The sequence below is a fragment of the Lissotriton helveticus genome, chromosome 1_1, assembly GCF_964261635.1.
Source record: "Lissotriton helveticus chromosome 1_1, aLisHel1.1, whole genome shotgun sequence".
In the NCBI taxonomy this organism is placed as follows: domain Eukaryota; kingdom Metazoa; phylum Chordata; class Amphibia; order Caudata; family Salamandridae; genus Lissotriton; species Lissotriton helveticus.
The window spans coordinates 1,183,592,266-1,183,608,833 of record NC_136057.1 but is presented as its reverse complement, the minus strand read 5'-3'; the positions used below and the strand labels follow the sequence as shown (position 1 = coordinate 1,183,608,833).

General features: G+C 47.9%; 1 protein-coding gene across 2 annotated transcripts in view; it reads left to right on the top strand.

Annotated features, from left to right (window-relative positions):
* Positions 1-16,568, top strand: part of CCDC146 (coiled-coil domain containing 146) — a 950,534-nt gene that overhangs the window by 315,167 nt on the left and 618,799 nt on the right. The gene's annotated exons all lie outside the window — the stretch shown is intronic.

Here is a 16,568-nt window from a genome sequence, read left to right as displayed (position 1 = left end):
GAGTTCCCGCCATGTTTCTTGTAATCCCGACTGCGTTTATTTTCTCTCCAGTAGTGCAAGCTAGACCCAAGGGCATCAAAACGCTTTAAAAGAGTTTGTTCCTGGCTTGAAAACTAATTGAAGCCTGTGCGTTTATTCCAGGCACATATACAGAGCGCTTACTTCAGACAACTCCATTGATTGCTTTGCTCCTTCTTGTCATTAGAAATTGCAATAAAATGTGCACGCTGCGCCGACCAAGCCGTTTGTTATTAAAAGGGCATAAACAACCAGTAAAGGCCGGCTTTGCACAACGTTGAATTATGGACCATTACTCCATCACCCAGTCAGAGTGTGATTCCATTCCACTTATTGCTGCTGCTAAACGCATTACAAAAGTGCATTTGACACCAACTCGCAGAATTGTTTTTAAACTACGTACACATCAGGGGTAACAAGCCCTATAAAATTGCACAGGGGTAGTAATAGCCATATAAGTGTAATTACATTACAATACAATACAATACATAAGGATGTTTCTGAACCCGTGCTACTCCTACCATTTAAACATATTATAACAGCAAACGTTCTAACGGGCAATGACTTTCACAATCGCCGGTCATCATCGTTAAGCGCTATCGCCTTTGGGCATGTACATAAAGTGGCTGGGCAGTTATCTTTTGATAATGCCCTCTGGGACTTCTATTAATGACATAAAAAGCCCCCTTTATAGCTTTCTTCCGAGTATGTGGGTGAGTTCAAAACACCTAACAGGTTCGGAAAGCACACATAGGAAGCACTATAAGTGTCCGATATTAGCAGGCAATGTAAAGACACTAGGAGTTTGCATGTTGCTGAACTGTTCTTTGCGTGTTTTTATAGCACCTTTATGCTTGCATTTTATGTTATCCTTATATATGTATAGCTCCTATAGAGGTCATCCAGGGCGCTATTCAAATATTCTCGATGTTCTAACTTAGCATACATACTTCTATGTAAACACTTATTTTATGGGCACTTTTATCAACCCGTGAAACGTCACTCTCCTATTTGATTGCCCGCAAAGTTTGTAAGGCTGAGGCAATAATTGCGCAGTGCTCCTTTACCCACATGGATTCAGTAAAGTACCTACACACAGTTAAATATTCGGCCACGGTTCTCAAAATAGTGGACGTATCCGCCGTGTGTAAATAGAGATTACATACCCTACCACTACTACGCATTCATATTTTATTAATGTTTTTAATGGGAATAGAGTGCCCTATTCATGATCCGCCTGACTCCATCTGTACATTGATGCAAAGCTGTGACCCAGAGTTCACTCACACTGTACCCGTTTGTGCCACCTATGCCAAGCTCGGCGCTCTTATATCTGAAACTTCCCCAAAATCCACGTGACTACTCGATATCGGATCCAAACACGCAAAGAAGAGCAACCGTTGTGTTCCTGATTATTTTAGTAGGTTTTCGACGTCAGATATAGGAAGACCAAAACACATTAATATAGACAGGCACAGTGTGGGCGCGTTAATGTGACGCCCGGAAAAGCCCACGCAGGCATGTAACTTCCTCTGCCCTGGTCCTTTCCCTGGCTCTTCCTAACTCCGAGAAGCAGCCCCGGTGTTCCATAAAGCAGTTAACAGTACACATGTTAACGTGCCATTAACAAGCATTGGAAATGCAATAGGTCTCGCATTAGAAAAGTTGGAGCTATTGGTCTTGTAAATGACAAATATTTTATTTATTTGTTGGTTTTTAAAATATCTAAATTGATAGCTTTGTCATTTACAACGCCAATAGTTATAACTTTCGCGAATGTGACACCTATAGCATTTGGAATGCAACATGTTTTGTATTTACGTGACTTAGATGGCAGCTCTGGTCGTTAGGCCACATCTCTAGAGAGCAGGAGAGTGTATCTAAAGAGATATCTGAGAGAGTATCTGTGAGCCCTGCAATTCGGGCATCTGCTGCAATAAAATGAGACGGGAGGAGTGGGGAACAATAGAGAGGAGGTGTGAAGTCATGGAAGTTCGGTGAGAGCCACAGGAAGTGGCTGTGAGCCAAGCAAAAGCGGGGGGGGGGTGTTGGGGGATAAAAAAAATACAGTGACACTGACCTGCACTAATAGCGACCGGATTCTGCACCAGGTACGTTCAGAAGAAACGCCTCTGTCACGTTGTGTGCAGTAACACCACAACCGTGATTCACACTTGTGCCATGAATCAGCTTAAAGCCCCACTCACTGCAAATTGTGCTAGTTGAGAGTAGCCTATACTTTGTTTTATTCAAAAGATGTATGTAAATGTGTGTATCGCAGCGTACGGAAGTAGTAGGCCAGGGCTTCCAGCAGCGGGTGATTTTCACAACACAGTGAATGCTGGTCCATTACTGCAGATTAGGCTTGTTTATGTGATGAAGTGTATCTGTTGTTTTCCAAACAGAGTGCTTGGTGTGGCGCCCCTGGCTACTATTTACAGCACACTGGGGTGCTGTGACACACTTATATTATGAAGCACTGAGAAGCATTAATATTAATTTAACAAAAAAAAAAAAGAAGTGATCTCGGAGGGGTCCTGGGGGCGGGCGGGCAGAGCTGTGGGTGGGCTAAGTGAGTCGGCATGCTTAAAGTTAAAGCAATTAATAAAACAAGGCAATATGAGTAACAAGCAGCTCTAATAATGCAAAGTTTCTAACCGCCTTAGGATCTGTAACTGCGTTAAGCTTTTTTCAGGTGGTTGAGCAACAGGAGGAGGCAAGCCCAAGAAGTGAAACTGGAAGGTTGTATCTGTGAGCCTTGCAATTCGGGCATCTGCTGCAATAAAACGAGACGGGAGGAGTGGGGAACAATAGAGAGGAGGTTTGGAGAAGTCATGGAAGTTGGGTGAGAGCCACAGGATGTGGCTGTGAGCCAAGCAAACGCTGGGGGGAGGGGGATAAAAAAAAAAAAATTAAATAAGTTAAAAGAAAAGGAGACACGGCCGGCCGGCCGTGAAACTGAAAGCACGGCCGGCCGGGAAAGCCTTTGATGCCGCAGGGGCTGGAGCGGCACCAAGCTGGGCAACAGATGGCTGACAATTTGATGCTGTGCACGCGCATTTTAGGTCAATGCGCTTGCGCATTGACCTAAAAGCGCACGGGCACAGCACCAAATCGCCAGCTAGTTAAACCTCTGTTTAAGCCCCTTTATATCTCGCTCCTGCTCTATGTGCATGCGCATTGAGATAGGTCGCTCAACCTAAAAAGGTAGTGCCTGGCTCCTCGCAGTACAGCGCCTTGCAGGTCAGTGTGGCGGTGAGCTATGTGCTTCCGCTGCTGGGACACAAGGGCTCGGCGGCCTCTTTCGAGGCAGCAGCACACCCGGCCGGATCTCATGATTACGGTTCTGGACTTTCTGGACAGACACGAGCAGTCTGCAGGAACTGACTAAAGTCAAAGCGGCCAGACTGTAAGCAAGATTAGTGTGAGTTAACCTAGTGTGCTAAGCTGTAATAAGAAATCTTTGAGGAAAAATGTGTATCTCTACAGACCTTGTTTTACGACCCCTTTCAGCGCTTTACAAGGCATAATGTGCCCTTTTTTGCCTCACAATTTTGTCATCTCTGCTGCGTAGTTTGCGCTTCCTCTATTAGTAATTCCAGACCAATGTATTCCGCCCCCCCCCCCCCCCCCCGCTGGTGCACAGCAGACCCTGGGGCCTTGTAAACCCATAGTTACTAGAGCCGACAAGTTGCTTTCTCAGTCACTCCGTCATGCTGCTGTCAGTCATCCTTTTAACGTTTGTGCTGTCATTGTTTCGTAAACTTGTGGTGTTGCCGGGCTGATGCGAACAGGTTGCCTCATTCTAATCCTTATCAGTACCACGCACTCCCACCCCACGGCTTACTGCACAACCTGTACTTTAATTTTGTTATTTGACAGCTATAGTTGTTTTATTTGTGCCTTCCCTCTTTTGACTGCTCTAAAGTGAGCAGAGCTTCCCCCACATATAGAAAGCTGTGGTCTTGAAATGCTTCTGCCCTGGTGTGCCAGCCAGCAATGCAATAGGTCTCGCGTTTGCGAGAGTTTAAGCTATTTGCATAGTAAATGGCAATGCCTTTTATTTATGTTTTAAAAATCAACACATAAATAAATGCATTGTCATTTACAATGCCAATAGCTCAAACGTATCTAATGCGAGACCTATTGCATTGCAAATGCTTGTTTCATTTGTCTGTTTGCTGCCTATTTTAATTTCCTCTGTTTAGTGCCTCATTTGATTTCCACTTTTGCCTCTGTTTAATGCCTCCTTGAATGTTCTCTTTTGCCTCTGTTTCATGTCATCTTTTGCTATATTTTTCCACTTTGCCTCTGCTAGCTGCCTTGCATTCTATCTAGCTCTTTTTTCTTCCCTCGCACTCCCTCATCACTCCTGCTTTGCTCTTGCGCTTCCTACTAGCCCTCTAGCCCTGGTCACTGCCACCCAGTGCCCCTCTTACCCCTACGGACCTACTTAAAGGAGGCCGCAGTGCAGCTGCACAGCAGACGCATGCAGAGCAAGCCTGTTTGTGTATGTCCAGGCCTGGACTGCACCCAGCTACAGGAATCCTGCCTCTCCTGCTACTCAGTGAGACACTGCCGCAGAGATCTGAGCGCTGGACCCTATACTTCGCAACAACAACTGCTGCCGCACCTCTCCACGATCAACAGTAGGCCTTTTCTCCTACCTGCACTGTCTCTTCTCCTGCAACAGCAGAGCACTATCATGCACAACGACCACCACCATGCCAACCACAACTGCTTCAAAACAACTCCACTGTCTCCTACTCAATGTACAATCACTCTGCAAGCACCCCACAGAGATCTGGGACACTATCACCTCCCTCACCCCCAATGTCATCTTCCTGTCTGAGACCTGGCTTAACTATGCATCCGCACCTGACATCGCCTCAGCAACCCCCGTCGGCTACAAGATAGCACAACGAGACCGCATCAACAAACACATAGGTGGAATCGCCATCATCCACAAAGGAACGATCCACTGCACCACCACCGCAGACTATACCACCCCAATCATGGAACACCTCAACTTGTAACTCCGTGATGGCAAAAATATCATCAGAGGCACCCTCGCCTACAGACCTCCTGGACCACGTCCCATCTTCGGCGACACCATCCCTGAATTTATCGCCCACCTCGCCATTGACTCAATGCACTACATATTTCTGGGAGACTTCAGTTATCTACTCGGCGATCTTAATGACACCAACACTGCCAGCCTCTTCAAAAGCATTAACAACATCGGTCTCACTCAACTAGTCACCAACCCACACACATCGCTGGACACAAACGTGACCCCAACTTTAAGGCCAGCTACAGAGTCAATAATACAACGTCACTGAGCTCGCCTACACTGACTACGCCATCGTCCACTTCACCAGCACCGGATCCCCCAACACCTCCACCAAGCCACCCAGCACCTCACACCATAGCTGGAACAAAGTGTCAGAGAGCCAGTGTACCGAAGCCTTCAATACCTCCCACCCTGACACCGCAACCAACCTAGGACAAGCTTTCAAGAACTTCTCTGCCTGGATCACCGATTGCACACACAAAGTCAAGCCCATCATACTCATGAGATACCAGGTTGTACCGGGTTGGCTGGCGCTGAAGTGACTGAGTCAGAGACTTTCAATAAGGGTCGTAAGGATGGCTTTATTTTTATATAAGATCTCCGCTTTCTGCTTGTTGTCCGCTCACGAGCAAATGCTGCCGGGTCTGTTAGGGGCTTCCGTGAGGGCTCCAGGAATCCGTCGTTCGGATGGACACTCTCTCTCCAGGCACCGCAACCGGAAAGGTTCATTGCTTCCTGGGTTCCTCCTCTCCTTGACGGGGGTCGGGATGTCACGTGGGTTTGTGGCTCCTCCCCCTTAAAGGGATACGGATCGTTTTCCTCGATGTCTCACTGGTGTCCGTCTTCTTCTTCTTCGGGCCAGTCGGGCTGCTGTGGAGAAGGGACAGAAGTGGGTAATAGGGGGGTATGTGTCCACCAGGTCTTGTTGTCTGAATGTCCCATTGGCGTTTTCCCTGCCCCGTCACACACCATCCCCCCTGGATTCTCCCGTTCGGGGAGAGGGAAGACTCTGGACAAACAGTCTGCATTCCCGTTCTCTGTTCCTTTTTTATGGGTCACTGTGAAGGAGTAGGGCTGAAGGGACAGGAACCAACGGAGTACCCTGGGGTTGTGGGCTCGGTTTCGGCTCATCCATTGTAACGGGGCGTGGTCTGTATGTAGGATGAATGGCCGTCCCTCCAAGTAGTACTGTAGCTTATCTATCGCCCATTTCACCGCTAGACATTCTCGCTCAATGGTGGAATACCTGCACTCACGGGGATATAGTTTCCTACTTACATACAATACTGGATGTTCCAACCTGTCTACCCCTACTTGGGAGAGCACCGCCCCTATACCTACGTTGGAAGCATCTGTGGCTAAGACAAAGGGTTTGTTGAAGTCCGGCGAGACTAGGACAGGGGCCGTAGTCATAGCCTGCTTCAGATGCGCAAATGCATGTGTGGCTTCCTGCGAGGGGAGTGACAGTTCCCTAGGCTTTCGATCTTTTTGTAGGAGATCGGTCAGTGGAGCGGCTACCTCAGCGAAACGGGGTAAGAAACGCCGATAGTAGCCGATCAATCCTAAGAAGGCTCGCAGGTCTCTTTTCGTAGGGGGAAATGGGATCCTCTCAATGGCCTTTATTTTCTCGCTTTGAGGGGCTATGGTTCCCTCCCCAGGACATATCCTAAGTAGTTGACACTGGTGAATGCAGCACATGATTTTTTTGAATTGATATGCAGTCCGGCCCGTTGTAGAGCAGTGAGGATGATCTGTAGGTGGCCCAGATGTTCATTCCATGTGCGACTGTAAATTACAATGTCGTCCAAGTAGGATGAGCTAAAGGAAGGGAATGGCTGTAGGACGGTGTTCATAAGGCGCTGGAACGTGGCCGGGGCCCCGTGGAGACCGAAGGGCAACACCGTAAACTCATACAGTCCGTCATCGGTCACAAAGGCCGTTTTCTTCCTGTCTCCCTCATGGAGGGGCACCTGCCAATACCCCTTCGTGAGGTCCAGGGTTGTTATGTACACTGCGTCTCCTATCTTTTCTATTAGCTCATCGACTCTAGGAATCGGATAAGCGTCGAATGTAGAGATAGCGTTTAGTGCCCTGAAGTCCATGCAAAAACGCTTTGACCCGTCCGGTTTGGGAACCATAACGATTGGGGAAGACCATTCGCTCTTCGAGGGCCTGATTACTCCTAGGGATAACATGTCCCTGACTTCTTTCCTCACTGCTTCCCGTCTGGCGGCGGGAATCCTGTAAGGTCGTTGTTTTATGATTTGTCCGGCGGGTGTTTCGATATGATGTTCCACTAGGTCAGTCTTTCCTGGTAGGTCCGAGAAGATATCCGAAAAGGGTTGGAGGATGGTCCGTAGTTCGGTTTCTTTAGTGTTCGACAAGTCCCTGTTCACCACGAGGTGGGCCAAGGTAGAGTTGTCAGAGGACACAGTAGGAATGGCCAGATGGTTTCCTCTGGGGGCTGGTCCCAGCCACTCCTTCAGTAGATTTATGTGGTAACACTGAGTCTTGGCTGGGGAGAGCTGTAATCTGTAGGTAGTGTTTCCTATAGATTCGATTATCCGATAAGGTCCTTGGCATTCAGTTTTGTTTTTGCTGGCTATGGACGGCAATAAAACCAGTGCCCAGTTCCCCAACTTAAGGCGTCTTAGCTTCTTCCCTTTGTCATAATTCCTTTTCTTCTGGAGTTGTTTGTGTTCCAGGTTAGTATAAGCGAGGGTTCTGAGTTTACTGAGTTTGGACTTCAGTTGTAGTGTATACTCCAGCATGGATCTCTGTTCCTGTTCCTCCTCGGCCTCCCACGAGTCCTTTATTTCCAACAAGGAGCGGGGTAGGCGACTATACAACAGTTCAAATGCTGAGCATCCCAGGCTGCTCTGTTTTTGAGCTCGGAGCACATATAGTGCCAAGGGCAACAACCGGTCCCAGTCCGGACCTTCAGACGTCAACATTTTCTTCAGCGTGGTCTTGAGCATCTGGTTATAACGTTCAACCAGACCGTCCGTCTGGGGATGGTACACCGAAGTTTTTAAGTGGCGTATATCCAAGGTCTTGCACACCTCCCGCATCAACCGGGATGTAAACGGGGTGCCTTGGTCGGTTAACACCTCTTTGGGGAACCCTACCCGCGCAAACAACTCCACAAACTTCTCTGCGATGTTGGAGGTATTGGGGGTCCTTAGCGGGAAGGCCTCAATGAATCGAGTGGCATAGTCCCCTATAATGAGAGCGTAGAGGTGTCCTTTGGTTGTTCGCGGCAGCGGTCCGATTAGGTCCATGCCGACCCGTTCAAACGGTACCCCAATGATAGGCAAGGGATGTAGAGGGGCTGCGGGAGGGCGGTGGGTATTCCGTCTCTGGCATATTTCACATTTGGCACAATAGTTCTGGACATCTTTATATATTCCGGGCCAAAAGAAATGTAATATTATGCTTTCAGTAGTCTTTTCTTTCCTTGCATGGCCTGCCGTGAGGTGTGCATGAGCAAAGAACAACACTTGTTCACGAAATGATAAGGGTACTAGTAACTGGGGTTCGCTCCCCTCCTGGGATATACGATACAGTAGGTCCTTTTTGATGATAAACCTGGGAAAAACGGGTTGTGCTGTTCCCTGAGAGGAATGAGCGCTTTCCCAGGCATTATACAAGGTCCTGTCCTCCCCCTGGGCAAACCTAAAACTGCGATCAAGGACCCATGGTTCTGGGGTTAGGAGCGCGGGTGAGGGATCACCCCCTTTTTGAGCGGACAGGTTCAGGGTCTTCTGAAAGAGAGAGAGGAACTCTGGGTTGTCTACCCCAAGTATCATGTCTTCGGGGAGGGAATCCACTACTCCAAGTCTAACGCTACAGGAGCCCTTATCTCTATGGGTCAAAGTAATCAAGGCTACGGGATATGGTTACACGTCTCCATGGACACATCGGATGTACACAATCGTGTCCTGGAGATACTGACAGGGTCGCACAAACCATTCTTGCACCACAGACTGCCTACACCCTGAGTCTAGGAGGGCTCTTAATGTTTGACCATTCATCCTCATACTCATGTAAAATGAGGTCCCCAGTTCGGCGGTATACAACACAGTCCTAGGAAGGTAGCCCACTTCCATCGGCTCTTCAGGGGGTCGTCTTCGGGGACACAGTCTAGCGATGTGGCCCCACTCGCCACAGTCGAAGCATTGAGGACCTCTTGAGAGGGGGGATACCATTCCCGCTGGGTTAGGTCTCTTCGGTTCTAGCATGAACTTGGGTTTCTTGTCCGTTTTTGGGGCCAGCACGTGTTTAGTGGGTTTGTCCGGTTCCCAACCAGTGGAGTTGGGTTGGGCGCGAGCATAATGAGCAGCCATTGAAATGGCCTGTTCAATATCAAGTCCAGCATGTTGTCGAAGCCATCTCTGAGAGGCATATGGGAGGGCTTCCATAAATTGTTCCAAATAGACCTTATTGAGTATTTCCTCCTTTGTACACGTCTCCGGTCTCAGCCACTTATCTGCAGCCATCTTTAGGCGAAAAAAGAGGGTTTTAGGGTTTTTCCCTGGGGTCCCCCTTTCCTTCCTGAAACGGACTCTATATGCCTCTTGGTCCAGTCCCAGGTGATCCAGTATTACTTCTTTTATTCCTGTATAGGGGGTGTTCCCTAAGGCGTTCGCAGCCTGGTAGGCCGATTGGGCCTCTCCTGTGAGGAGGGGTGCTAGAAAAAAAGGCCACTTCTCTTCCGGCCAGCCCAGAGCCCTGGCAGCCCTTTCGAAGTTCAGCATAAACGCGTCAGGATCCTCGCCGGTAATATACTTTTGGAGCGCTATCCCCGTGGGGTGGGGAGTAAGGCTCCTACCGTCTATTTGAGTCACTACGGTGGGAGGCGGCACATTCTTCAGGCTTTCGAGATGAGCAGTGAAAGTATTCTTCAGGTCCCGATCTGCCTGTGCTGAGGATAGTTGGCGTTCTACTGCCCATTCTAGCTTTTCCTGTCCTTTGATCATGTGCTGTATGAGGGCGTCCATCTCACTCTCGCAGATGGGCTGAGTTGGTATGTATCCCACTTCTGACACCACTTGTACCGGGTTGGCTGGCGCTGAAGTGACTGAGTCAGAGTCTTTCTATAAGGGTCGTAAGGATGGCTTTATTTTTATATAAGATCTCCGCTTTCTGCTTGTTATCCGCTCATGAGCAAATGCTGCCGGGTCTGTTAGGGGCTTCCGTGAGGGCTCCAGGATTCCGTCGTTCGGATGGACACTCTCTCTCCAGGCACCGCAACCGGAAAGGAAGAAGAGAATAGGAACGGGTTAGGGACGGTAGTCACAGGGTCATATACAGGGCCGGGAGTGAGGAGAAAGAAAACCATGTGCACATGTGCCAGCCGTCCTCAATCGTTTGTGCGTACTCAGTGCTCCTGAGGAGGGAGGGGTATCAGGATCTATGTACACAGCTCTTTACAGTATATACAGGTTCACTCAACAGGTCGGGCACGCCGTCCCACCCAGCCCGCTACTTTGCCCCGTACCTGTTGGAGCCACGCCCCTCCCGTGGGAGCGTGGCCGGGCGGCTTGTGATGTCTGTGGCCTCCTGGCTTCTCCGGTTCTTCCTCGTCTGTTTCGACTGCCTCAGGTTTCTCCGCGTCTTCGCTCGTCCTCCTTCTTCCGGTCACACTCCTCTCTCGCTCCTCCTCGGAAACGCCGTTCATCGCTTCCTGGGTTCCTCCTCTCCTTGACGGGGGTCGGGATGTCACGTGGGTTTGTGGCTCCTCCCCCTTAAAGGGATACGGATCGTTTTCCTCGATGTCCCACTTGTGTCCGTCTTCTTCTTCTTCGGGCCAGTCGGGCTGCTGCGGAGAAGGGACAGAAGTGGGTAACAGAGGGGTATGTGTCCACCAGGTCTTGTTGTCTGAATGTCCCGTTGGCGTTTTCCCTGCCCCGTCACACAGGTGTTACATCACAGAACTGAAAACCACAAAACGAAACTGCAAGCAACTTGAAAGGAAATGGCACACCAGCGAGGAGCTCACAGACAGAACCACATTTAAGACTTCCGTCAACATGTACCATCAACTTCTGAAGAAGACGAAAGGTGTGCCCTTGCCGACTGCATGGAAGCCAGTACTAACCACTTCAAAGAACTCTTCAACATGGTCAGAGAGTTCTTCACCCCTCAGCTACCGAAAACACCAGCGCTCCATACCTGGAACTTCAAAACACCCAGGTGGACTTTCTTCCATGAACAGATGGTTCCAACAAAATCGCTATGTCAGAGCATTCCAACCTCAATTCTGTTTATCCCAGAATATATATCTAGAGGGAAGGAAGACACATTGAATAGGGGGAACATCCTAAGACTCCTGCACTCTTCATCAAATCTGGCAAACATCAGCACGAAAGACCTTTTATTAGTAGGGTTCGAATCAAACACCTCGACCCATCAGCCTGATATCACCAAAACTACCTGGATTTCACAGGAGATAGCTAACAAAATCTTGGAAGAGGAGCCAATGTTTCAGCAATGGGGAATCGCCTTGCAATTGGAAAGGCAACCCCGCTATCCAACTCCGCTTTTACCCCCCATTCAACCCCAGCTTCATAAAAACTCCACTTCAATATTGAAGGGAGCTAGGAGCTGTTCACCGGGGCAACGTGACCGGCACACTACAAGTCCCCAAAGGGGTCAATATCGCAATCAAGATACCAAGTTGTCGTTATCGACGGACCCCAATTGGAGATGTATTCAGCGTACTATCGCGACAACGACCGCTGACGTTTGACAGAATGGGCTAGCGCCCGCTAACTTCATGGTGGTACGGAGGGTCACAAGAATCTGCTCATGGAATATCAATGGCTTAGTTAATAAAAAGCACGACCCGGAGCTCATACAATACTTAACCTCATTTGATCTCCTGTTAATACAAGAAACCTGGGAAGATAAAGTATTTGATCTACAGGGGTTCACGTCACTCTGTACGCCAGCAACTAAAACTTCAACCTTCGGTCGTAGTTCAGGAGGATTGATGGTATTCGCCTCTATAACGACAATAGGCGAAATTAGGGCTCTGGACTTCCATATAACCCCCCCAAGTGTCATACAGGTGGTAAAGCTTTCACTCCCTCTAACAAACCAGCACCAGGAAGTTATTATTATAAATACATACATTCACCCCAAATGGAAACAAAAATCTGTGTAAGAGCTGGGGCACGTTCTACAAAAAATAAGGGACTCTGGGGAGTCAGATACCTTTATTTTGGCTGGTGACTTTAACATGCTTCTCATCAGCAATGAGCAAGGCACTGACCTCTCTTATGAGTTAGACACAGCATGGGGCGTGCCGGCGCAAGGTCGAACAAAAAATAACAACCTAACGAAACACTCAAAAAACCTTCTTCGGCAATTGAACACCCATAACTTAAGGGCCCTAAACGGACGCTATGCTGAAGACGATCCACCGGCAGTTACTTTCCACTCTAGCACACAATCCTCGCATTTGGATTACATGTTCATGTCATTGGACATGTTCAGCTGGATAACTTCATTTAAAATAGATGTGAGTGATTTCAGCGACCACCTGCCCTTAGTGGCTGAGATAAAATCCAATTCGGCAGAGAAAAAAGAATGCTATATTGGCCCAGAAACAGAAGTCAGTGCAAATTTAAAATGGATACGGTGTAGTTTTGATAACATCGACCGTATTGGTTCAAGTGCGAAAACCCTCTTCCACCAAATTCACTGCTCATCCAAGTTGGGGAATGTCTGGCAGGACTTCATCATCACCATCGGGGAACAACTGGGTAGTACCAGGCCCTCCAATTCTCGCCTTGTGAGGGGACCCTCAAACACGGAACAGATGTGGTTGGACACGAAAACACAAAAACACCTGATCAATCAAACTCTAAGACAGATACGAAAGGATCAGGGAAACCCTAGTTTGCAAGTAGTGCTGAGGGAAGGGAAAAAGAAACTTAAACGGCTGAAAAGGAAAGCAAAAAAACAGTTCCAGGTTCTGGCAAATGATGAAAAGAATCCAGAACCCTGACCATCTGGGGCAAAATTCGCACATATCAGAGGAAGTATGGACTAAATACTTATTGTCACACTTTAATAATGACAACATAGGAGATATGGCAACAAAGTCCCACTGCTTGGAAATCACAAAGCTTAGTCATGATGTTAACTCCAGCAATCAAAGCGGGACAAGCATGTGTGGATTGGGGGAGTTTAAGGGTATGACCTTACCACAACTAGAACTTTTAGAAGGGGAAGGCAGACCTATAAGGATCATGGAGACAGGGCTCACGGAATATACCCCAGCAGACATCAGGCGGCGAATCATCAAGGGACGACCGAATGGGGCTCCGGGACCGAATGGAATCCCCCCCCATGTTGTACAAATCTGACGTAGCCTTTTGGAGTGCATTCTTGTGTCAGGTCTTTAATGAGGCGAGACTTACTTTATCCCTTCCAGACTCTTGGCATGGGTCCATTATTAGTCCAATATACAAACATGGGAGTAAGAGTAACCCGAACAGCTACCGTCTCATTGCTTTGCTTGATATAGAAGCAAAATATTTCAGTGGTCTCATTCTGGAAGAACTATCGGCGTGGGCGTCCGAAAAAGCCATTATCCCTCCCAATCAAACAAGTTTCCGTAAAGGCCAAGGGACAACAACCAACATCATGGCCCTGTCCTTACTGATGGGCGAGGCAAAAACCACCAAGCTACCGCTATTTCTCTCATTTATTGATTATACTGCGGCCTTCGACCATGTGGACCGGAATAAACTTTGGGAAAAACTATTTAATTGGGGCATTCCGAAACATCTCCTAGATGCCCTAATACTTCTCCGCTCTAACACCTGGGTTAAAATATAAACTTGGAACTGGCCAGCACCTCTCGAAGCAGATAGGGACAACTAAAGGACTAAAGCAGGGGTGCTTATTAGCGCCAATCCTCTTCAATCTGTTTGTTTCTGACTTACCGGAAGAACTTGACAAATGCCGAAATCATGCACCCAAGCTGGGAAAAGTCACCCTCCCTAGTCTGCTATATGCGGATGATTTAGTGCTGATAAGCCGGTCGCCAATAGGCCTTCAGCATCTTTTGAATTGTACCCATGCTTTCTCAGTAAAGAATGCCCTAGAAATAAATTTCAACAAATCTAAGGTCATGACAGTTAACTACAGGAAGAAAAGGATCCCTGGTTGGTACCTGAATGGAGTAAAACTTGAACGGGTAGCCACATACAAGTACCTTGGCGTCATGTTGGATTCTAAGAATACGTCTAGGCCTCAGCTCCAGTCTATTCGAGGGAAAGCAACAATGACCTACCTCGCATTGAAATCTCTAAAGACTAAACTCCCTGACCTCACCCTTAAACCCTTTCTTGAAATCCTTCGAGCGAAACTCCAACCAACGCTCACTTATGGGAGTGAATCGCTGCATGGGAAGGACGCTGCAGTGCTAGACGCAGTCATAGCCAATTGTTACCGGGCCATCTTCAATCTTCCCAAATATGCGTCTCCGGCCCAAATTCGTTTAGAATTTGGGGTGGTCAAACAAACACTAGAAAGACGGAGTGCATATGTAATTTCCTGGCGCAAGATTCGCGATGCAGATCCTGACTCCTTAAATGCCAGCGTCTGGGAAGAGCTACTTAGATGTCGTACCTCACAGCCGAGGGATTACTTATTTGGATCTCTTGACGTGTTAGGCTTATCCGATATTTGGGAATCCGCCATAGATCACCAGTCCTTCAAAAAGTTGGCAAAAAAATCTGCCAGAATAATTTCTGCAATAGAAGATAAGAAAGATCTAGCCAACAGGGCGCATGGATGGATAACGGTGGGAGACTATGGCAAAATACAGCCACAGGCATACCTTAATATCGGGATGAAAATAAAAATCAAAGAAAAGTTCCTGAAACTGCGCCTTGGAGCTATCCCGATATTGCCGCACCTGCCGCCATGGGAGAGACCTCACCCTTCGGCTCTATGTCGTCTGTGTAAATCTGGCAAGGAGGACATCATCCACGTGATATGCTACTGCCCGAGACTAATGGACTTGAGGCACAAGCTGTTGCTACCTTTCTTTAGATCATATGCTGTTCGGACTTGCAGGCAGGCAGTTAAACTATGTTTTTCCTCCAGTGACATTAAACTGAACTGTCAGGTTGTGAAGTTCTTTGATTTAATGAAGATAAGACTCAATCACACATGAAAGACTCATCGGAACATAACAACAACTTTGATCTGACAATAGTAACTGCTGTATTTTAAATTATTTGTATTGCCATGGCGTTTTATAGTTTTGTAAAGATTTTAATTAATCATATACAAATAAATATTACTTACTTACTTACTACCATGAACAGATCTCCACCAGCTACAAAAATGTCAAACGTCAACCCACCACCGCTGACTTCTCAGCCACCTCGCTTTCACAGATGTAAGCCTGATGACCTGCTCTCCACTTGGGACCGGCTCACCACACAAAACACCACGGTCATTATAAACTCCGTCCACTCTGGAGTACACATGGACCGCTGTTCCCATCACTTCTTCAACCTCAGAAGCAAGATGATCAGCAAAAAGCTCACCACCATTTTCAACGCAGTCTTCGCCGTGACCACCTTACCCGAAGCATGAAAACATGCTAAAGTCACACCCCTTCTCAAGAAACTGTCCGCTGACCCCAGCAGACTCAAGGATTACCGTCCCATCACTCTGCTCCCCTTTCCTGCCAAAGTCTTCGAGAAGGCAATAAACCACCAGCTCATGGAACACCTGGAGAACAACAATATTCTGGACACATCCTAATCCAGACTCTGCACCAACCTTAGCACTGAAACAACCCTTATCGCTGCCACAGATAACATCAGAACGTTCCTAGACTGGAGAGAAACAGTGGCCCTGATCCTCCTTGACCTCCCAGCAGCATTTAAGACTGTATCCCACCACACCCTTATCAAGAGGCTTCACCAATTTGGAAACCTAGGAGACGCCCTCAAATGTATTGCTTCCTTCCTCACCGGAAGAACCCAGAGCATCTGCCTACCTTCTTTTACCTCAGAACCTAAAAACATCATCTGCGGCATCCCTCAAGGCTCATCCCTTAGGCCTACGCTGTTCAACACCCCGTTGGCCAATATCATCAGAACCCATGAACTAAACATCATATGGTGACGAACACCCAGCTCATCCTCTCATTATCAGAAGAATTCTCCACCAAGATGGACATCTGCAGTTGCATGACAAGCATCGCCAACTTGATGAACGACAACTGCCTAAAACTCAACACAGACAAAATGGAAGTGCTGATTTTAGGGAACAACATCTCCACATGGAACAACTCCTGTTGGCCTTGTGAACTAGGACTCTCACCCACTCCGACAGACCATGTCAACAACCTTGGCATCATCCGGGATAGCAAGATTATCATGAAAATCCAGATCAACATAGTCTCCTCCGCCTGCTTCCTCACTGTTCACATGTTTTGTAA